This window comes from Scyliorhinus torazame, chromosome 15, assembly GCF_047496885.1.
Source record: "Scyliorhinus torazame isolate Kashiwa2021f chromosome 15, sScyTor2.1, whole genome shotgun sequence".
In the NCBI taxonomy this organism is placed as follows: Eukaryota; Metazoa; Chordata; class Chondrichthyes; order Carcharhiniformes; family Scyliorhinidae; genus Scyliorhinus; species Scyliorhinus torazame.
The window spans coordinates 107069510-107089009 of record NC_092721.1 but is presented as its reverse complement, the minus strand read 5'-3'; the positions used below and the strand labels follow the sequence as shown (position 1 = coordinate 107089009).

Here is a 19500-nt window from a genome sequence, read left to right as displayed (position 1 = left end):
GGGAGGAGGAGCTTGGGGAGGAGATAGACGAGGGTTTATGGGCAGACGCCCTGGGTAGGGTTAATTCTTCCTCCTCTTGTGCCAGGCTTAACCTGATACAATTTAAGGTTCTTCACAGAGCGCATATGACAGGGGCGAGGCTGAGCAGGTTCTTTGGGGTGGAAGACAGGTGTGTGAGGTGCTCGGGGAGCCCAGCAAATTACACCCACATGTTCTGGGTGTGCCTGGCGCTGGATGGGTTCTGAAGGGGCATTGCGAGGACGGTGTCTTCGGTTGTGAACACCCGGGTTAAGCCGAGCTGGGGGTTAGCACTATTTGGGGTATCGGACGAGCCGGGAGTGCAGGAGGCGAAAGAGGCCGCTATTCTGGCCTTTGCGTCCCTGGTAGCCCGGCGGAGGATTCTGCTACAGTGGAAAGATGCGAGGCCCCCAAGCGTGGGAGCCTGGATCAGCGACATGGCAGGATTCATTAAATTGGGGAGGGTAACATTTCCCTTGAGAGGGTCTGTGCAAGGGTTCTTCAGGTGGTGGTAACCGTTCCTAGACTTTCTAGTGGAGCATTAGGAGGTGGTCAGCAGCAGCAGCAACCCAGAGGGGGAGGAGGGGGGGGGGGTGTACTTTGTGTTTTCTGCTGTGTTTATTATTGCTTAATGGGGGGTTTGTATATTGGGGGAATTCGGGATGTAGTTGTAAGATGTTTCTTTATGTGTTCTTTGTTTTTCTTTTTTCTGTAAGGGGGGGTTGTTGAAAATATGTAAACATTTGAATAAAAATATATTTTTTAAAAGATTACAGAAGTGAAGTTAAATATTCTTTATCAGAGAGGAACAACATTTCATTTAAGATCTTCCAAAGCGCTTGACATCTGGGAGACTACAATATTCTTTCCTTCTCACTTTTCCACTCTTTCTCTCTTGTCAGGCGGCACTGAGGTCCGATCAATCTGTACAAAGTTGTTAAATTATTCAATAGTTGCTTTAGAAAATGGAAGAGTGGCCTCACAACACACAATAATCATCCAGCATTGGTTAAATGTCATGGCATAGAGTGCAACCTGAACAGAATGCAGGGACTAAACAATGGGGATCAAAATTTGGAAGATGTGGGGCGCGATATAATGAAAAATAAAACAGTCCTGTCTTGGGCACGTGCAGCCTGCAACACCAAGAACAAACCCACTATCAAACGGGATTCTTATTTTGGCCTCATTGCACTTCATGAATTCATTTTTCCCGCTAACTTTTGCTGTCCTGTTGATGAATAAACTGAAGGATGAAGGCCTATAACAGTGCTATTTTCTTCTTCAGCCTCTGAATGTTTAAGATGGGGAAGTGGGAGAGGCCCAAGATCTGTAATGAGGGTTTTTTGAGGTTTTTGTCAATGCCCTCACGCTGTCTCCTTAGGGATCTTTCGTGAGACCTGTCATAATATACACCAGTATATCATGGTGCAGACACACACTGATGGACACACAGTGGGACCAATCAACATACACAACACCGCAGCCAATCACCAGTGAGAGCACATGCACTATAAAGACAGGGGGCATCAGAGTTCCCGCTCATTCGAGTAGCAGCTAGCTAGGAGCACAGAGGTCTTTAGTTAAAGCTAGTATCGTATTTACCCACAGTTCAAGTATGTTTAAATAGTTAACCTTTCAATAAAATAGTGTTGCACTACTTCAAGTGTTGGTGACTTGTATGTGATCCAGAACACCCAACACATCAAGACCTGTGACACCCTTACCTCCCTGGCTCCAAGAATCTCGTGCCATGCCAGTTCCTCCAAATAACCCTGTGGCTAACTAGATTCATAATCTAGGACTTGGAAATATATCGCCATTCCTTCACTGCCGCTGGGGCAAAATCCTGGAACTCTCTCTCTACCAGCACTGTGGATTTACCTACACCTCATGACTGCAGCGATTCAAGAAGGCAACTCACCACCACCTTCTGAAGGGCAACTAGGGATGGGCAATAAATGCTGGCCTAACCAGCGACGGCCACATCCCATAAATTTTTTTAAAAAAAATCGGTGCCACTGTTAGATTCCTCCTCTGATTTTCATTCTTCCAAGTCATCTTCCTCCAACTCCTCATCCCAGGAAATAACGAGAAAATACAACAGCTATCAGTGAACCAGTGGATGCTGCAGAGAGTCTGCAGACTGGTCCAGGCACCAGAATCTCACCTTAAGGAGACCAACCACCCTTTCAATAGTGCCCCTCTCGTCAGCAGGGGATTGTGGAAAGCTAATTGTTAACCTTTTCCCCTAGCTGCCAATTGAGCAGGGGGTTAAAATGCCTTGGAACTCAGAGGTGCGAAAATGCACAGGTATCATGGAAACTCCCAGGTTAGTGTGTACAAACCTGGAGAATTTGTGATCATAATCAATCTCCAAATTCAGGGAATGATGGTCCTTCACACTACACATGACTGTACACACACGACTGCGTGGCAAAATTTGGTTCCAACTCCATCTACAAGTTTGCTGACGATACAACCATAGAGGACCGGATCTCGACTAACGACAAGTCAGAATATAGGAGGGAGATTGAAAACCTAGTGGAGTGGTGCAGCGACAACAATCTCTCCCTCAATGCCATCAAAACTAAAGAACTGGTCATTGACTTCAGGAAGCAAAGTACTGTACACACCCCTGTCAGCATCAACGGGGCCGAGGTGGCGATGGTTAGCAGTTTCAAATTCCTAGGGGTGCACATCTCCAAAAATCTGTCCTGGTCTACCCACGTCGACGCTACCACCAAGAAAGCACAACAGCGCCTAGACTTCCTCAGGAAACTAAGGAAATTTGGCATGTCCACATTAACCCTTACCAGCTTTTACAGATGCACCATAGAAAGCGTCCTATCTGGCTGCATCACAGCCTGGTATGGCAACTACTCTGCCCAGGACCGCAAGAAACTTCAGAGAGTCGTGAACACCGCCCAGTCCATCACACAAATCTGCCTCCCATCCATTGACTCCATCTACACCTCCTGCTGCCTGGGGAAAGTGGGCAGCATAATCAAAGACCCCTCCCACTCGGCTTACTCACTCTTCCAACTTCTCCCATCGGGCAGGAGATACAAAAGTCTGAGAACACGCACGAACAGACTCAAAAACAGCTTCTTCCCCACTGTTACCAGACTCCTAAATGACCCTCTTATGGACTGACCTCATTAACACTACACACTGTATGCTTCATCCGATGCCGGTGCTTATGTAGTTACAATGTATATCTTGTGTTGCCCTATTATGTATTTTCTTTTCTTCCCATGTACTTAATGATCTGTTGAGCTGCTCGCAGTAAAATACTTTTCACTGTACCTCGGTACACGTGACAATAAACAAATCCAATCCAATCCAATCATTCACAGAAGTCCCTGACTGGCCAGTGAATGTCATGATTTCCACATGTATACAATCAATGGTGCCCTATACCTCCTATATCTTGGAGGGCCGAAGGGCCTGTCCTGTGCTGTACCTTTGGGAAGCCAAAGATTGCCCCCAAAGTCTCTCTCTTGCTCTGCTTGGCTTTCCTCATCAGGGTTAAATTGGACTGGATGGAGGCGCTATTATTCTGTGAAATGTATCGGTCACACTTTTTATGCAGTTGTGGGCAGTGGGTTTGACACTCCAAAGAGATCCCTGGCAGAACTCTGGAATGAGTCAGAATTGTATAAGGGTGGTAGTCACTTTCAAAGCATTTGTCATTAGGTGTCTCCCAACAGAGTTTGAAGCTCTCTTTGTGCAAATTATATTACAAATGGAGGTGGCTGCCTCCCTAGAAAGGCAAAGCCTTCTTCTACTTTGCATCTCACTTGTGTCCAGGTAGATAGAGCTGACTCTGTAGATTCTGCCAGCAGCTTTGTGTCACCTCCACTGGCCTCTCCCCTGACACAACTCTCGCTGGTCTCCAGCCCCTTCAGCATTTGTTACTTTTTCTTGTTGGCTGCTGCTCTCCTCCTCTCCCTCCTTCGCATCTCCTCCTCCTGATAAAAATGAGCAAAAATTGAAGGTAACCAAACCCGTAACCTATGATGCAAACTTCTGCCTCCAGACTGTTCCAACACTCTATGGCCTTTTACCCTGCCCTGTTTGTAGAAAATTACACCTGAGGACATTGTTTCCCAACCATGCTGCCCATGCACTGACTGTAAAAGCACAGGTTTTGTAAGGGCCACGAAGAATCCAGCACGAGTTTTAAGGATACAAAGTAATAAAATTTATTTACAATAACATATATATATAACAGCAGCAGCAACTTCCCTTGCTGCACACTTCTTCCTGCTGGTTCCAAACGGGCCAGCTTTATTTATACATGGAGTTTACGAATGGTTTCTCCGCCCTCCTCATTGGGGAAGCTCATACTCCCACAGGATTGTGGGATTGTCATTAGTCCCCAGCCAATGGTAAGCAGGCAGGTTATAACATCCCTCCCACGCAAAGTCCAAAGAATCCACCGAAGACCCTGGCGAAGGAGGGCGTCGGACTCGTTTTGCCGCAGGCTGGACACCATTTGCACGCGGCGCTGGATCAGGCGGCGTGTAACGAGACGGAGACCCACGCTTCCATGATGAACGGCGTAATGGTTGGACATCCACGGCCCGTGGACCCGAGGATTCCCCCTCTGATGCGTCCTGTGTCTCCATCTCGGAGTCAGAGTCTGCTGCCTCCGTCATGTCAGCGTCTCTATCTCCATTTGGTTCTGTAACGACCTGCGCAGGCTTTGAGTGAGGCACCAGAGGAAGATTGTGAGGACTACCTTCCATTGTCTCTGGTCTCTGCGGCTGTAGAAATGAGCTCCGGGGGTGGGGAATCTTTGGATGGGATAGTCCTCTGGACCGAACGTGGTCTACATGTTTGCGCTGGAGACGACCCTGGGCTTGCACCTGGTAAGATATAGGGCGCGTTTGGCGAAAGATTACGCCAGGAACCCACTGGGCACCACCAGCAAAATTCCGAACGAACACTGGGTCACCGGGCGCAAACTGCCGAATCGGCCGATGCTGAGAAAATCCCTGTCCCTGCCGTTCTTGTGTGTGGCGTACTTTTGCGCCAATGTCCGGGAAAACCATACTAAGGCGGGTGCGAAGTCTCCAGCCCATTAGTAGTTCTGCGGGAGCTACCCCAGTCACTGCATGGGGGGTGGTCCTATACGTAAACAAAAAGCGAGCCAGTTTCATGTCCATTGATCCGGAAGACTGCTTCTTTAGGCCTCTTTTGAATGTCTGCACTGCGCGCTCTGCCAACCCATTCGAAGCCGGGTGGTAAGGGGAAGTGCGGATATGGCGTATGCCGTTCATCTTCATGAACCTCGCAAACTCCTCACTCGTGAATGGAGTGCCGTAATCCGTGACCAGCACCTCGGGGAGGCCATGCGTACTAAAAGACAAATGCATCTTTTCAATTGTTGCGCAGGACGTTGTCCCCTGCATCTTATGCACCTCTAGCCATTTAGACTGGGCGTCAATTAATAGAAGGAACATGGATCCTTGAAAAGGGCCTGCGAAATCTGCATGCAAGCGTGCCCAAGGCCGCCCTGGCCATTCCCAGTGATGTAGGGGCGCGGCCGGCGGAAGCTTCTGATGATCCTGGCAAATGGAGCAGTTTTGGGCCACCTTCTCAATGTCGGTGTCGAGGCCTGGCCACCAGACATAACTCCGGGCCAACATTTTCATTTTGGTCACACCTGGATGCCCATTGTGCAAGTCTCTTAGTATCAGCTCCTGTCCTTTTTCCGGGACAATCACACGCGTCCCCCACAAGAGGATGCCGTCTTCCACGCTGAATTCTGACAGCTTGGAGGAAAATGCCCGCATCTCGCCTGGGAGCTGTCGATGCTGCCCACCATACAGGACTATGTGCCGAATCTTTGACAGGACTGGCTCCGTCTGGGTCCACTCACGGATCTGTGATGCCGTGACAGGCAAGGTGTCCATAAAATTTAGGGTTGCAACCACCTCACCGGTCGTGGGGGTCGACATGGGGCCGGTCGATAAAGGCAATCGGCTCAGTGCGTCGGCATTTGCTATCTGCGTACCTGGTTTGTGCTCCAGAGAATACTCGTATGCAGCGAGCAACAAAGCCCAGCGCTGGATCCGTGCGGAAGCAATGGGCGGTATTGGTTTATCCTCTCAGAAAAGTCCCAACAGAGGCTTATGATCAGTCACGATAGTGAAATGGCGGCCATACACGTACTGGTGGAAGTGTTTCACCGCAAAACCCACTGCCAGGCCCTCCTTCTCGATCTGCGCGTACTTTTTCTCCGCTGCAGTCAAAGTGCGGGAGGCGAAAGCTATCGGTCGCTCGGCCCCGTCCTCCATCTTGTGGGACAGGACGGCCCCAATACCATACGGGGATGCATCACATGTGACGAGCAAAGGCTTTCCAGGATCATAGTGGGTTATTAACCCAGACGACGACAATTGTTGCTTTACCCGCCGGAAAGCGGTTTCTTGCGGCTGACCCCAAACACAGGTGTGATTTTTCTTTAGCAGAAGGTGTAACGGGGCCAGCGTAGTTGCCAGATTGGGGAGGAACTTCCCGTAATAGTTTACGAGACCGAGAAAAGAACGAAGATGCGAAGTGTCAGTCGGGGTGGGGGCCTGTTGAATCGCACGCACCTTCTCTGCGACGGGGTGCAAACCTTCGCGGTCCACCCGATAACCTAGGTAGACTACTTCCTTTGCCTGAAATACGCACTTTGTGCGACGTAAACGGACTCCAACCTCCGAAAAGCATCTAAGGACAGCCTCCAGATTTTCCAAATGTTCCTGCTCCGACGTCCCTGTAATCAAAACGCCATCTAAGTCGACAGCGATGCGTGGTAAACCTCTCAAAATGCCCTCTATAACACGTTGAAAAATAACGCAGGCAGAGGATACTCCAAAAGGCAACCGTGTATATTCATACAGGCCCCGGTGTGTATTAATCGTTACATATGGTCGGGAGGCAAGGTCCAGCTCCAGCTGTAGGTAGGCGTGACTCATATCTAATTTTGTGTACGAGAGTCCGCCTGCAAGCTTCGCGTAGAGATCCTCTATGAAAGGCATTGGATATCGGTCGAGTCGGGAAGCCGTATTCACTGTAAGTTTATAGTCGGCACACAAGCGAACTGTGGCATCTGGCTTCATTACAGGTACAATTGGTGCTGCCCAGTCAGTAAAACGGACGGGCCTGTTAATACCCAAACTCTCCAAACGAGTGAGCTCCCGTTCTACCTTCTCGAGCAAGGCATAAGGCACCGGGCGCGCCCGGAAATAACGTGGCGTGGCTCCTGGTTCGACTTGGATATGGGCTACGACCCCTTTTATTTTCCCCAAATCAGGCTGGAATATATCTGGGTATCATCCTAGCACCTCAGTCAACCCTCCAGAAACTGTTTGGAGGATGTGCTGCCATTGCAACTGCAAATGGCGCAACCAGTCCCGACCCAACAGGCCGGGCCCCTGGCCGCGCTCCACGATCAGTGGGAAACGCCCCTCCTAGCGTCCATAAACAACAGGGGTCATTGTAGTTCCTGCAATGTCCAGTAGTTCCCCCATGTAGGTGGCCAACCTGGCCTGTGAGTCGGTTAATGTAAGGGTCTGTATACCCTGCTTGATGCGGTCAAATGTCCTCTGGGTGATCACGGAGACCGCTGCGCCAGTGTCCAACTCCATCTCAAGCGGGTGACCATTGACCCGTACGGTCACCGTAATGGGGGCCAGACGGGGAGCTGCCACACAATGCAGCTGCAGGCAGTCGTCCTCCGTCTCCACGTCCTCAGGAGTAGTTGCCGCAGGTTCATCCACATGGAAGGTATGGCCACTGGGCTGGTCCCAGTTTCGGTCCGAACGACGGCGCCTCTGGCGCCCCAGGACCGGCGTCCGCGACGGGGTCGGCGCCTACAAGTCTGACACGGACATGGCTCCTCGTCCATTGGTTCTGGAGAAGGCTCCCTTCGGGGAGGAATGTCCGACGGCCACTGGCGTCGGTCCGGACGTCTCCTCGCCCAAGGTACCGCAGGAGTGCGGGGGGACGTTTTCGGACGGAAGGGGTTGCGCCCCAAGGCATGCACTTCCATTCCCTGTAGCTCCTGCACTCCTCGTTCTGCGCTCTCTCGGGACAATACTATTTGAATGGCCTGTTGAAAAGTCAATGTTGGCTCAGCTAACAACTTTCTCTGGGTGGCCTCATTGTTAATACCGCAAACCAAACGGTCGTGTAACATTTCTGACAAGGTCTCACCATAGTCACAGTACTCCGCAATCCTGCGTAGCCTGGATAGAAAGTCGGCACGGGATTCTCCAGGGGTCCTCTCAGCGGTATTAAACCGGTAACGCTGGACTATCGTGGACGGGGTTGGGTTAAAATGTTGCCCCACTACATTCACAAGTTCATCAAGCGTTTTGGTGTCCGGCGCAGCTGGGTACGTAAGGCTCCTAATCACCCCAAACGTATGCGGGCCGCAGGTGGTGAGCAATATGACCACCTGGCACTCGTTTTCGGTGATATTGTTTGCCCGGAAATAGTAACGCATCCATTGTGCGTACTGGTTCCAGCTTTCCAGCGGAGCATCAAAAACATCCAAACGTCCGTACAGAGGCATGGTATAATAGAAAACAACTTCCAACCTGTATCCAACAAAAATCCAGGGAGGTGGCTTCAGCAGTGTAGACAGCTATTCACTTTAACCCTCGTCACCAGGTTTGTAAGGGCCACGAAGAATCCAGCACGAGTTTAAGGATACAAAGTAATAACATTGTATTAGCAGAATGTCTCTTGGTGTCCCCAGGCATGTTTACTTGATCTCAGATTTTTAGCATTTACAGCAATGACTTAATTAAAGAAATAGAGAGTTGCTCCAAATTTGCAAATGACATGACGTTAAGAGGTATAATAAGTTGTTGCGAAGGAGAGGGGGTAAGTATTAAGACCCAGGAAGCCAAGCGGTAGGGTGAACGCCAATTTATTTAAGGTCACAAAATGTCTGCTTAAGGCAGTAAATATATATACAGAGTACAGTCCCTTTGAGACCACCAACATGCTGGTCCCTCTCCGGGCCAGACTTTACACTGTGTTCTTATGAGCTCCAGCTGGACGGACCTCTGTCCACTTGGGGGGAAGCTGGTACTATACGAGTCCCGTGGGGAGACCCATCAGGGTATCCCCATGGGCCTCGTGGAGGTTATTACAGTAAGTCACAAAGGGATATAGACATGTCGAAAGCAGGTGAAAAGCTCAAGGGTCCAGACTACATAAAGCAACCAACAGAAGGCGACGGCAATACAAGGGACATTTTAAATACATGGCCTACTTGCCAGTGAACCTATGCACAATTTAGATTGTGTGCCATTAAAAAGTATTATTTTAATCATGGATTGCATAGCTTTCATGTGAGAAATAGAAATGAGATCTAGCGTGCAATTTAGCAGACAAAAGTTTGCTTTTGGGCGCATTTGACAGGATTTTTCACGGTGGCTGAAACGTTGAGAATCACCCCATTATTCAAGGGCACTTTGCCGGTTCTTTTGTCCATGGGGAGTTTTTTGCAGCTGAAAACACACTCGGAGAGATTTCCTGCTGGCGAGCTGATTTCGCCAGCAGAAAGGATTCCTCACAGATCAAGGTGCCATTTTAGACTACAGCCGCGATCATCCCCCTCTCCTCAGCTTAATTGACTGCCTCTTCATGCCCCCAATCTTGTCAAGGCCCCTGGGAACCCCCCTCACCCCCCTCCAATGGGCAAGGCTCCCCTGGGCCTGAACACTGGCACTGCCAGCCTGGTACACTAGCAGTGCCCCTCACACCCTAGCAGTGCTCCATTGGCAACCTGGCAGCATCTCCCTAGTGTCCGGGTAGCAATGGCAGGGTGTCAAGCTGGCAATGCCAAAGTGCCCAGGTTCCACTGAGAGTGCCAAGGTACTACCCTTCCCTGTACCGACCACCGGGGGCGGGAGGGGAGTCTCCTATTGGTATGAGAGATCCCCCAAGATGCGGTCATGCCTGGTCCATGTTGGGTAGACCAGTACTAAATGGTGCCCTGGCGAGGTCCTGCAGGCATGGCCGTTGACTGCTGGACACCAATGAATACGATATCCGGGTATTTAAGTGAGCCTAATGGCTCAGATAAATATGCAGATCGGGATCACACCCAGCAAGAGCAAGATCCAGATCGCGGCGGGCACAGTGAGTCCCCACCCAGCACAGAGCCCGATTTGGGGCGATTGTGCGATTCACCCATTGCGCCCACATCCATGCCGGGCCACTGAATCGCACCCCTCAGCTTTAAAATTTGAGTTTTAAAGTTGCCCAAATCCAATGACCTGGATCAAAGAAGGGTAGCTTTTAGAATTTAACGTTCCTGGCTATGACATATTCAGGACAGGTAAGGAGGGAAGGAAAAATAGGATGGCATAGCAGTATTGATCAAATGCTCTGTTATAGTACTAAAAAGGAATGATACAGCTGAAGGGTCAAAGACAGATTGATTAGAATTAAGGAATAATAGAGGAGCTATTTCATTACTCGGTGTACAATAAAATCCAGCAAAGAGGGAGAAGCAGATAAAGGAGAAAATTTATAGGTAATTTGGCTTATGTGTAACAAGCATCTTGGGTTATCCTTAGAAATCTGTATATATATGTAAAAGTGTTGCTGGGGTGAAGGAGTAGAGTATTATAGTTAATCTTTCCTTGTTCAATAAATGTTTATTTCTTTTGTTAAAAGTGATTTGACAGCCCTGTGATTCTGTTCATCCACGTCCTTAAAGAAAAAGAAAAATTAGGATCTATCGAGAAAAGTTCCACTCTGAGGCCTGCCTTGGCACTCTCCCTGAAACCTCGGCACCAATAGTGACATCAGCTGGGATTGTAATAGGCCCACTTACGAGGTTGCTGACGAGTCTAATCCTGAAAGACGTGCTGTTAGGTGAATTGGACATTCTGAATTCTCCTTCAGTCTACCCGAACAGGCACCGGAATATGGCGACTGGGGGATTTTCACAGTAACCTCATTGCAGTGTTAATGTAAGTCTACTTGTGACACTAATAAAGATTATTATTATTATTATAATTTTATATCACATGGAACTATAGGAATCCTGACGTGCGTATTAACCAGTAAAGGTAACTTGTGGGCAGTCGTAGAGAATCCACTGGCAAATGTCTCAATTAATATCTGCTCAGAATTAGTTGTTGCAACTCGTCCAACTATTTAACCAATTCATGCTGTGCAGAACTAATCATAAATAAGATATGGTGTAAAGGGATATCACTTTTGTGCATCTTGGACAGCCCAGCCATACACGGGTGCAGTGAGCCGTGAGGACAAATCTTACCCTATATATTGAAAGTCACCATAGTCCCAGAGGACCATTGGCTGCTCTCCCCTTTGAGGGGGAGCTGACTGCTGTTGATTTAACCTGAGGAACACCACACCTCAGGTGATGTACAATGTTGAGAAGGTGGGGCCTTCATGGTAACCTCTGCTGGTACAGCAATTGAACCCGCACTGTTGGCATCACTCTGCATCACAAACTAATCATCCATCCAACTGAGCTAACACCTCAATTATTACTGCTAGCTAAGTGCATAAATCATGATAATGAGCAGGCAACACATAAAAGCCATGCTGGGGAATCCTGTGGTGCAGTGGGTAGCATTCCCAACTCTGCCTGGAAACTCCAGGTTCAAGTTCCCATCAAGGCTTGTTCACCATGGAAGGAGTGTCCATGGCATGGTTCAATGGACTGATAATCAGCCCAGCAATCCTTTGACCATTTCTCCATTCTTCACCAGGAGGGAAAAAAGTTGTGTGTGAAGATATGATTTAAAAAGATCCTCCTCTCGCCATAGCCGTACGCGGTTAATTGGATGGGAGCAGGGAGTTTGTAAGGGATATTATAAAGCGTTAGAAGCCATGCTGTTTGAAATACATTTAATAGACATAGTGTAATCCCATATTATCATCCACATTTTTGAAGGCTATCCAATCTAGCACCCATTAATTCAGGACAATATTTAGGCATTTGGAAAACTATTGGATAAGAAAGTCAACATGTCTATGTGGAATGACAATTGTGTTTGACTGGCTTGATTAAATAATTTGATGATGTAACAGAGAGGTAGTACAGTTGATGGTATACCTGGACTCTCACCTGGCCTGGGACAACTTGCAAAAGGGCAGGGACGATCACCCCTGAGGTCTCAAATGACACTCTTAACGTAGTGTCACTTTATTAAACTTTGTTGTTGAAATTTAGGTATATTCTTCCAAAACTGTACAAACTATTCCAGGTGTGGTCTCAGCAAAGTCCTAAATAATTGCAACTTCCATATGCATATTCCAACTCCTTTCAATAAAGGCTAACATAGCGTTTTCTTTCCAAATTGCTTGCTGTTCATGCACATTAACTTTCAGTTATTAGTGTTGAATGTCCCCCAAATAACTCTGAATACCATTTAGTTTGACCTTTTAAAAGTCATTCTGTTCTTTCGTTCTTCCTCCCAAAGTGGTAATTTTATATTTTCACATATTATACTCCATTTGACACTTTCTCACCCAATCTTAGCCAATTTATATTCCTTTGCAATTTCTTTGCATTCTTCTGACAGCTTAATTTCCCAAACACTTTTCTATTGTCAGCAAACCTGCCCTCATCTAAGTCATTGATACAGGCTGTCACTGGTGAGGGTCAAGCACTGACTCTCATTTATCATCCAAAAAATGATCTGTTTGTTCTCACTCTTTCACCCGCAAATTCCTGGCTCCTCAGTGTCGGATTTGGGAGGTATCCCAATGAAGTCCTGGGGAATCCCTCTCAGAGGTTCCCAGGTAAGGGTTCACATGGCAATTGTCCAGAAGCACTAACTTCCCCTGGACAATTGTGTTGTGCTGGGAACCATCTGACAAAATGATTTAAATTATTAACTTCAGATGGTTCTTCTGGTTTTACCCTCATAGTTACTCTGAAAGAATTAGAAAGAGAAAAAGCACTTCTAACATCAGAGTAACTGCTTTAAAGACCCTGACAATATCTCGCACAGGACACCCCTCCACATCCCTGACTCCGCAGGGTACCTCCCACCTCCTGCCCCCAACTAAGTACTCCACCCCACATAGAATTCCCCACCCGCACGGGATTCCATACGCCACCCCCCTCGACCTGATCTGACCAGGCCCGACCCCACATTGGACTGGCCACCTCCCTGACATGAATGACAAGCCCCGCCCCTGATCGGACTCCCCCCCCATGACCCAACCTGGCCCATTGCCTCTCAGTCTTACCACCCGATGTCCGGCTAAGTCCCACTATAGTCTGACTCACTCCCGAGATGTGCAACTCTGTAGCACCCAGAAGCCCAAACCTCCAACCTCCTTGATGTCTGTACCCTTAACCCTGAGGTACAAACCGCCGACACCCCCCCCCCATGTTTGAACCCCCCGACCACCCCGATGCCCAACTCCTCAACTGCAATGTCCAAATACCCTGCACTCGGAAGTCTGAACCCCTCACCCCTCGATGTGCAACCCCTCACCCTCTGATGTCAGAAACTCCCGCCCTCCAATGACCGAAGCCCCCACTTCCAATGTCTGAATCCCCCACCCCTTCAGATGTCCAAATCCCCTTGATGTCTGAATCCCCATCCCACCGACATCCAGCTTCACCCCCCCCCATTTCTGACCCCTGATGTCTGAATCCCCCACCCACTGATGTCAGAATCCCCCACCCCACTGACATCAAGCTTCACCCCATGTTCGACACCCCCAATCTCCAAACCATCCAGGTTCCCCAAATGTCTTAAATCCCCAGCCTCATGCCTCGATCCCTTCACTCACCCGCCGATATCTGAATCCCCACCCCCGACATCCGATTCACTTACCTTCGAAACTTACCTTCTCCCTTTCAATGGGATCTTTGAACTCACCTGTTTTACAGTAGCTGGTGCTGTAAAAAGGAGGCGTGTCCTCCTTCACTTTGCTCCTTTTATACTTGGCCGCTGGAGCCAAGGACATGGTTCGCTGCCTATCTCACTCAGCCTGAATCAGGAAGGTCGGGCGAGGCAGGCTGAGTGAGATAATTGTAGATAACTTTGTAATTGAAGTGCAGGTAAGTCAGTATAGAGTGGCAGTCTGTCGCTGATTCCCACTCCAAGGATGTAATGGCTCTTGAATTTCTGTGATTAACCAAACCTCAATCCATGAGAGTAAATAACCCCCAGAGCCGGATTCTCTGGACCCCCAGCCACATGTTTCCTGGTGGCACGCCATTCGCTGGCGGCGGGATTCTCTGTTCCCGATGTTGGGTTTTCCCATTGAAGCCTCCCCACGCTGCCGGGAATCTTGCAGACAAGATCCAGATCTCAATATTTAAATTAGTCATATTGTTCTTTAAAGTCCCTGGAAGTCGGATTCATGTGGCGCCCAGGACACATCAGCCATGCCTGGGAGACTTTGCCGGGGCACTGTAAAGTACTGGTCCACAAAAATGTTGATAAGTCGTAACGGCACCTGGAGGGGGAGCGTCTCCCAGGTCATTGGAGACCCCTGGGTTGTTGCGACAGGACTGCGTGGTATCCTGGCACTCCCCGGCAGCTGGGCATCTTGGCACTGCCATGGCTCTGTCAAGATCCCAGGGTGATAGTGCTTGGGTACCTGAGCGCCAGGTTGGCACTGCCAGGCTGTGGACCCAAGGGGGCCTTGCCAGGTCGAGTGTGGTTCCAAGGGACCTCCCCAATGTTGGGGGGTGAGGGGGGTCACAAAAAGGGGGGACCCTGAAAGAGCTGGGAAGGTGGAATCAGGGCTGCCTTCCAAAGTGGAGCCCGATTTCTGAGGAGCCTTTCCTTTAACTTGAGTCTGTAGAATCCCCCCCCCCCCCCTCCCAGTTTTTTCTTTATAATACCATAATTACTTTACCTATTCATTTTGGCCCATGTTTCCTGGTCAGCGGTGAAGCAGAGACAAATGCTGCTGACCATGTATGAAGATGCGCTTTTACCTTTTTTGCGCTAGAGTAGCCAATACTTCCTCTCTCAGCTGCAGCACAGAGCAATTGACAAAGGAACTCTGCAAGAGGCACTGATGTGGCAAGGCCATACCCCCTTTGTTGTTCTTGGTGAAAACTGCGTCCATTGAGGTCTAGCGGTGTTCCAGTATTCCGGTTAGAAATGTTTGCAAGCATTTCAGTGTTTTAACTGTTTACATGGGAAGTGTTCTCATATGTTCACAAGTGCCATTAAGGGAGTTAAGTGCTTTCCAATTTGCTTAAAGTGTTTAAAACCTTGTCAGGGATTTTCAGTGTACTCGGCTGAGAACAAATGTTATTAAGGATTTTGAAGTGCTTTCAATATTTCCTTTTTCACTTGTAATTCTCCCTGGCCCTGCTCAACCTGTTACCATTCTCCATCCCTGCACACCAGTTTCTCAAAGGAAAAATCCAGCCCAACTATTTGTTGAATGTCTTGACCGTTACTTTATTTTCCAATATAATTTCTCCTGTATCTGCATTCAAGGGACCCCCATTTACCTTCACTAATGTCTTTTATTTTACATGCTTATAAAATCTAACACAATCTATTTCTTCGGAGCTTACACATATGTTCTATTTTCTCGCTCTTTAATAATAATAATAAGAATCTTTATTGTCACAAGTAGGCTTACATTAACACTGCAATAAAGTTACTGTGAAAAGCCCCTATTTGCCACATTCCGGCGCCTGTTTGGGTACACGGAGGGAGAATTCAGAATGTCCAAATTACCTAACAGCACGTCTTTTGGGACTTGTGAGAGGAAATCGGAGCACCCGGAAGAAACCCACGCAGACACGGAGAGAACGTGCAGATTCCGCACTCAGAGTAACCCAAGCTGGGAATCGAACCTGGGACCCTGGTGCTGTGAAACAACAGTACTAACCACTGTGCTCCCGTGCTGCTTTATCAATTCCTCAGCCATCTTTTGCTGATTTAAACAAAAACTTTAGATCCTCACTAGTCTTACACATTGTAAACTTTCTTCAATCTAATACTGATTAGGTTGTCATTAACTGCTCCCATTTGCCGTAGCTGTACCAATTCATGCCTTTGTAATTAGTTTTGTTTAAATTTAAGACTGTAGTTTCAGATTAACCACATCATTCTTAAACTGAACATTGAGGCACGATCAATTGGACAAAGATGATAGTTGAATCCAACTGAGGCTTTATTGCTATCAGATGTGTGGCCTCCCACAGCAGCTGGTGAAATGGCTGCTGGCTGGAGGACATGCATATTTATACCCCGCCTCCTGGGTGGAGCCAGCAGGCAGGAACTACCGGCAAACCTGTAGTACAGGTCCTACCGTACATCATCTAATAATGGTGCAACAGTGGTTTACCACAAACATGAAATACTTGTTCGTGTATGATGCTCATTCCTGTGCAGTGGTTTCTTTTTAACTATGTTTAACAAGTGACATTGTCCAATTACATAATGCTAGATTGGAAATAATGTGTTTCCTTTTTAGTTCTTTGAAATATTGGGCGAAATTCTTAGCCTCGCGACGCTGCAAACACGAACTATGATCAGGCGGAGAATTTGGCGTCCGACCAAAATCAAACTCGGCTACCAGTGCCAATTTGGACACCCTGCTCCGGTCCCTCACCGGTGGTAATAACAAAGTTTATGCCCCGTGTCAGCAGCGGCAGGCAAAACCAGCATTTGCAAGTATTTAAAAGTGATTAGTGGGTTGAATGCAGTGTGCTCCGCCCTTCCATGATGCTGCGCTCCTCGCAGGCAGAATTCGTGCAGGCGTGAATTACTACAAGTATTTACAAATGTGGACTGGGCACCATGGCTGTGAAGGGGAGCGGGAGGCTAATAAAACACTGAAAATCCATCAAAAACCTTTGAGCCTGCTGGGGGATGGCGGCCCAGGTCAGGGGCAGCAGCGGGTAGTGATTTGGTGCTAAGTACATGGCCTTGAGGTGCCCCCTTGGGCTGAGGGTGGCCTGGCTCAGACTTACATTGCCGCAGTCTGTCTTTTAAATACACCTCTTTGGTACAATGCACAAGCTCCTGACTGCCCACACTGCTGAGTGCTGCCTGTATACTTTTAAATGTTCAGAAAGCCACGGGTCATCTGGGAGCCCAACCATGCTGCCCATCTGGACACACTCATACCCCAGCTGTATCTTCAAGGGTCAAGTTCAACCAAGAGTCCATCAGGTGTTGGCACTCCTCATGAAGCATTGTCCCCTCCCCCCAGGGCGGCATGATGACACCGTGGGTAGCACTGCTGCCTAACGACACTGAAGAGTCGGGTTTGACCCAGGCCCCCAGGTCACTGTCCGTGTGGAGTTTGCACATTCTCCCCCTGTCTGCATGGGTCTCACCCCCACAACCTGATATATTACTACTTCTGATCGTAAGGTTATATTGCTTTGTGCAATATATGTTCTCATTTGCTTCTTGCCAGGATGATCTTTAACTTGATGTTGATTAACACTCGTTGTCTTCCAATTAGGGCAAATACTTCATTGAGTAATGTTGACAAATTAACTGTGAGTTCATTCTCTCTCCAATGCTTAAACTAGATGTTACATGTACAAGATTGAATAAGAAATACTTATAATTAGCTGCCTCTGCGCTGATCTGTCTTTGTCCACCTGTGGTCACTAGTTCCTGTCCTTGCGAAGAGGCACATCTTGGGTTGAGTCTGTCTTTTATACCCATCTCTAGTGCTGCCCTCTAGTGATATTTGGTTGTTATGTCTGTACATTAACCCCTTTGTGTACATACAGATATGCAGATCACTACATCCCCCCTTTTTTCTTTTACATATTTTCTGTACTGTTTTCAGGAAAATTGTACAAAACAGGTAGATAAATGATAATATGAATATCTGTACAAGTTGTAATGATATTGATAATTTTACAAAGCCAATTAATATTTATGACTCCAATCTTTTTAAATTTCATCAGTCAAGTTTCTTTCATCTTCTGTTGGATCTTCTTAACTGTTGAAGTGGTGATGTTTATATTTTAATGGCTTTGTGAACGTTGTCAGTTTTCTTGTGTTTAAGTGCCAACAAGTCATGATGAGGTGTTTGAATGGTTGAATCACTTTTGTTTTTGACCTGGACATTTTTCTGTGCTTGCGGTATGGATTCTGTATGTCATCTGCCTTGAAAACTGGTTTGCTCGTTTGTTTTGGAGCAAATATGAATTTGTGAGATTCGTTGTCATGCCATGCTGTTTGTACTCTTGCTATTGTTTTAGACTGTGCTGTTACAGTGTCCTACATGTGCAGAGTTGTACCATGTTGTACAGATTGTTGTTTCATTGTTTTTTCTGTTGTTGTCTTTGTTGTTGTTTTCGTTGTTGCACTTGTTGTTGTTGTTTTTGTTGTGCTCAATGATTGTTCCTTGTGGAAAATGTGAGTCATTCTCAAAGTTATTGGTATCAGTGTCCTTTGTGGTATCTGATGTTTCATTGAGATTTGCGACTTGAGGTTTGTGTGAATGATCTGATGTTGCATTGATCTTGGTGACCTCAGTCATTCCTGGTTGATTTTATTCCCCTTTGCTTCCTTGGTGCTCCTCTTCTGGAGTCATTTTTGGTTGATTTGCTTCACCTTTGATCTCTTTGTGCTTCTTTTCTGGATTTAACATTTTCAAGATTTCAGTTTCTTGTAGGTTGTCAAGAGTAGATGAGGTTTTAATTGACATGGTCTCACAGGACTCATGTGTAGTTTTACTTTGATTGACAAGTTCTTTTGCACAGACGAGCTGAGATCTGTCAGTCTCGCTGTGATATTGCACATCTTGTATGCTGATTGTGATCACTGTGTAACAATTCTTACTTTTTTAAAAAATGTAGAGTACCCAATTATTTTTTTCCAATTGAGGGACAATTTAGTGTGGCCAATCTACCTAAACTGCACATCTTTGGGTTGTGGAGGTGAAACCCATGCAAACATGGGGAGAATGTGCAAACTCCAGACGGACAGTGACCCAGGGCCGGGATTTGAACCAGGGCCCTTAGCGCCGCAGTCCCAGTGCTATCCACTGAGCCACATGCCGCCCCCACTATTCTTGCATACAGTGGTTGGACATTCAGTGTCTTCTTGTTGTTCATCAAATAAGGTAGATAGATCTTAATAGTCTTCCATTTTATGTTCCAATGAGCTGGGTAGACTTTCATAGTCTGCTTCTGGTTGCTTAAATAAGGTGGATAGACTTCATAGTCTTCTTCATGCATGGTTATCGCTCTGGGGTCTTTAATTGCTTCCATTCTGGAGCCGGTCAATGATCTCTCTGTGGAGTCTTTCATCGCTCTCTATGTGGTGTCATGCAGTGTTCTCTCGGTGGAGACAATCAGCGCTCTCTCAACAGAGTCGGTCAGTACTCTCTCTGTGGTGTCTTTTTTTTCTGGGCTGTTTGACAGGTTGCTGTCATCCAATGTATCGACGATCTGCCATTGCATCATGGTATTGAATTCATCTACCATGAGTAGAGTCGTATTGAGCTTTTCAACCGTGT

General features: G+C 47.5%; 1 pseudogene; it reads right to left on the bottom strand.

Moving 5' to 3' along the window:
- LOC140391322 (protein ZNRD2-like) overlaps nucleotides 1-14001 on the bottom strand; it is a 51766-nt pseudogene extending 37765 nt beyond the window's left edge.
- Between the last annotated feature and the right edge of the window lie 5499 nt (nucleotides 14002-19500).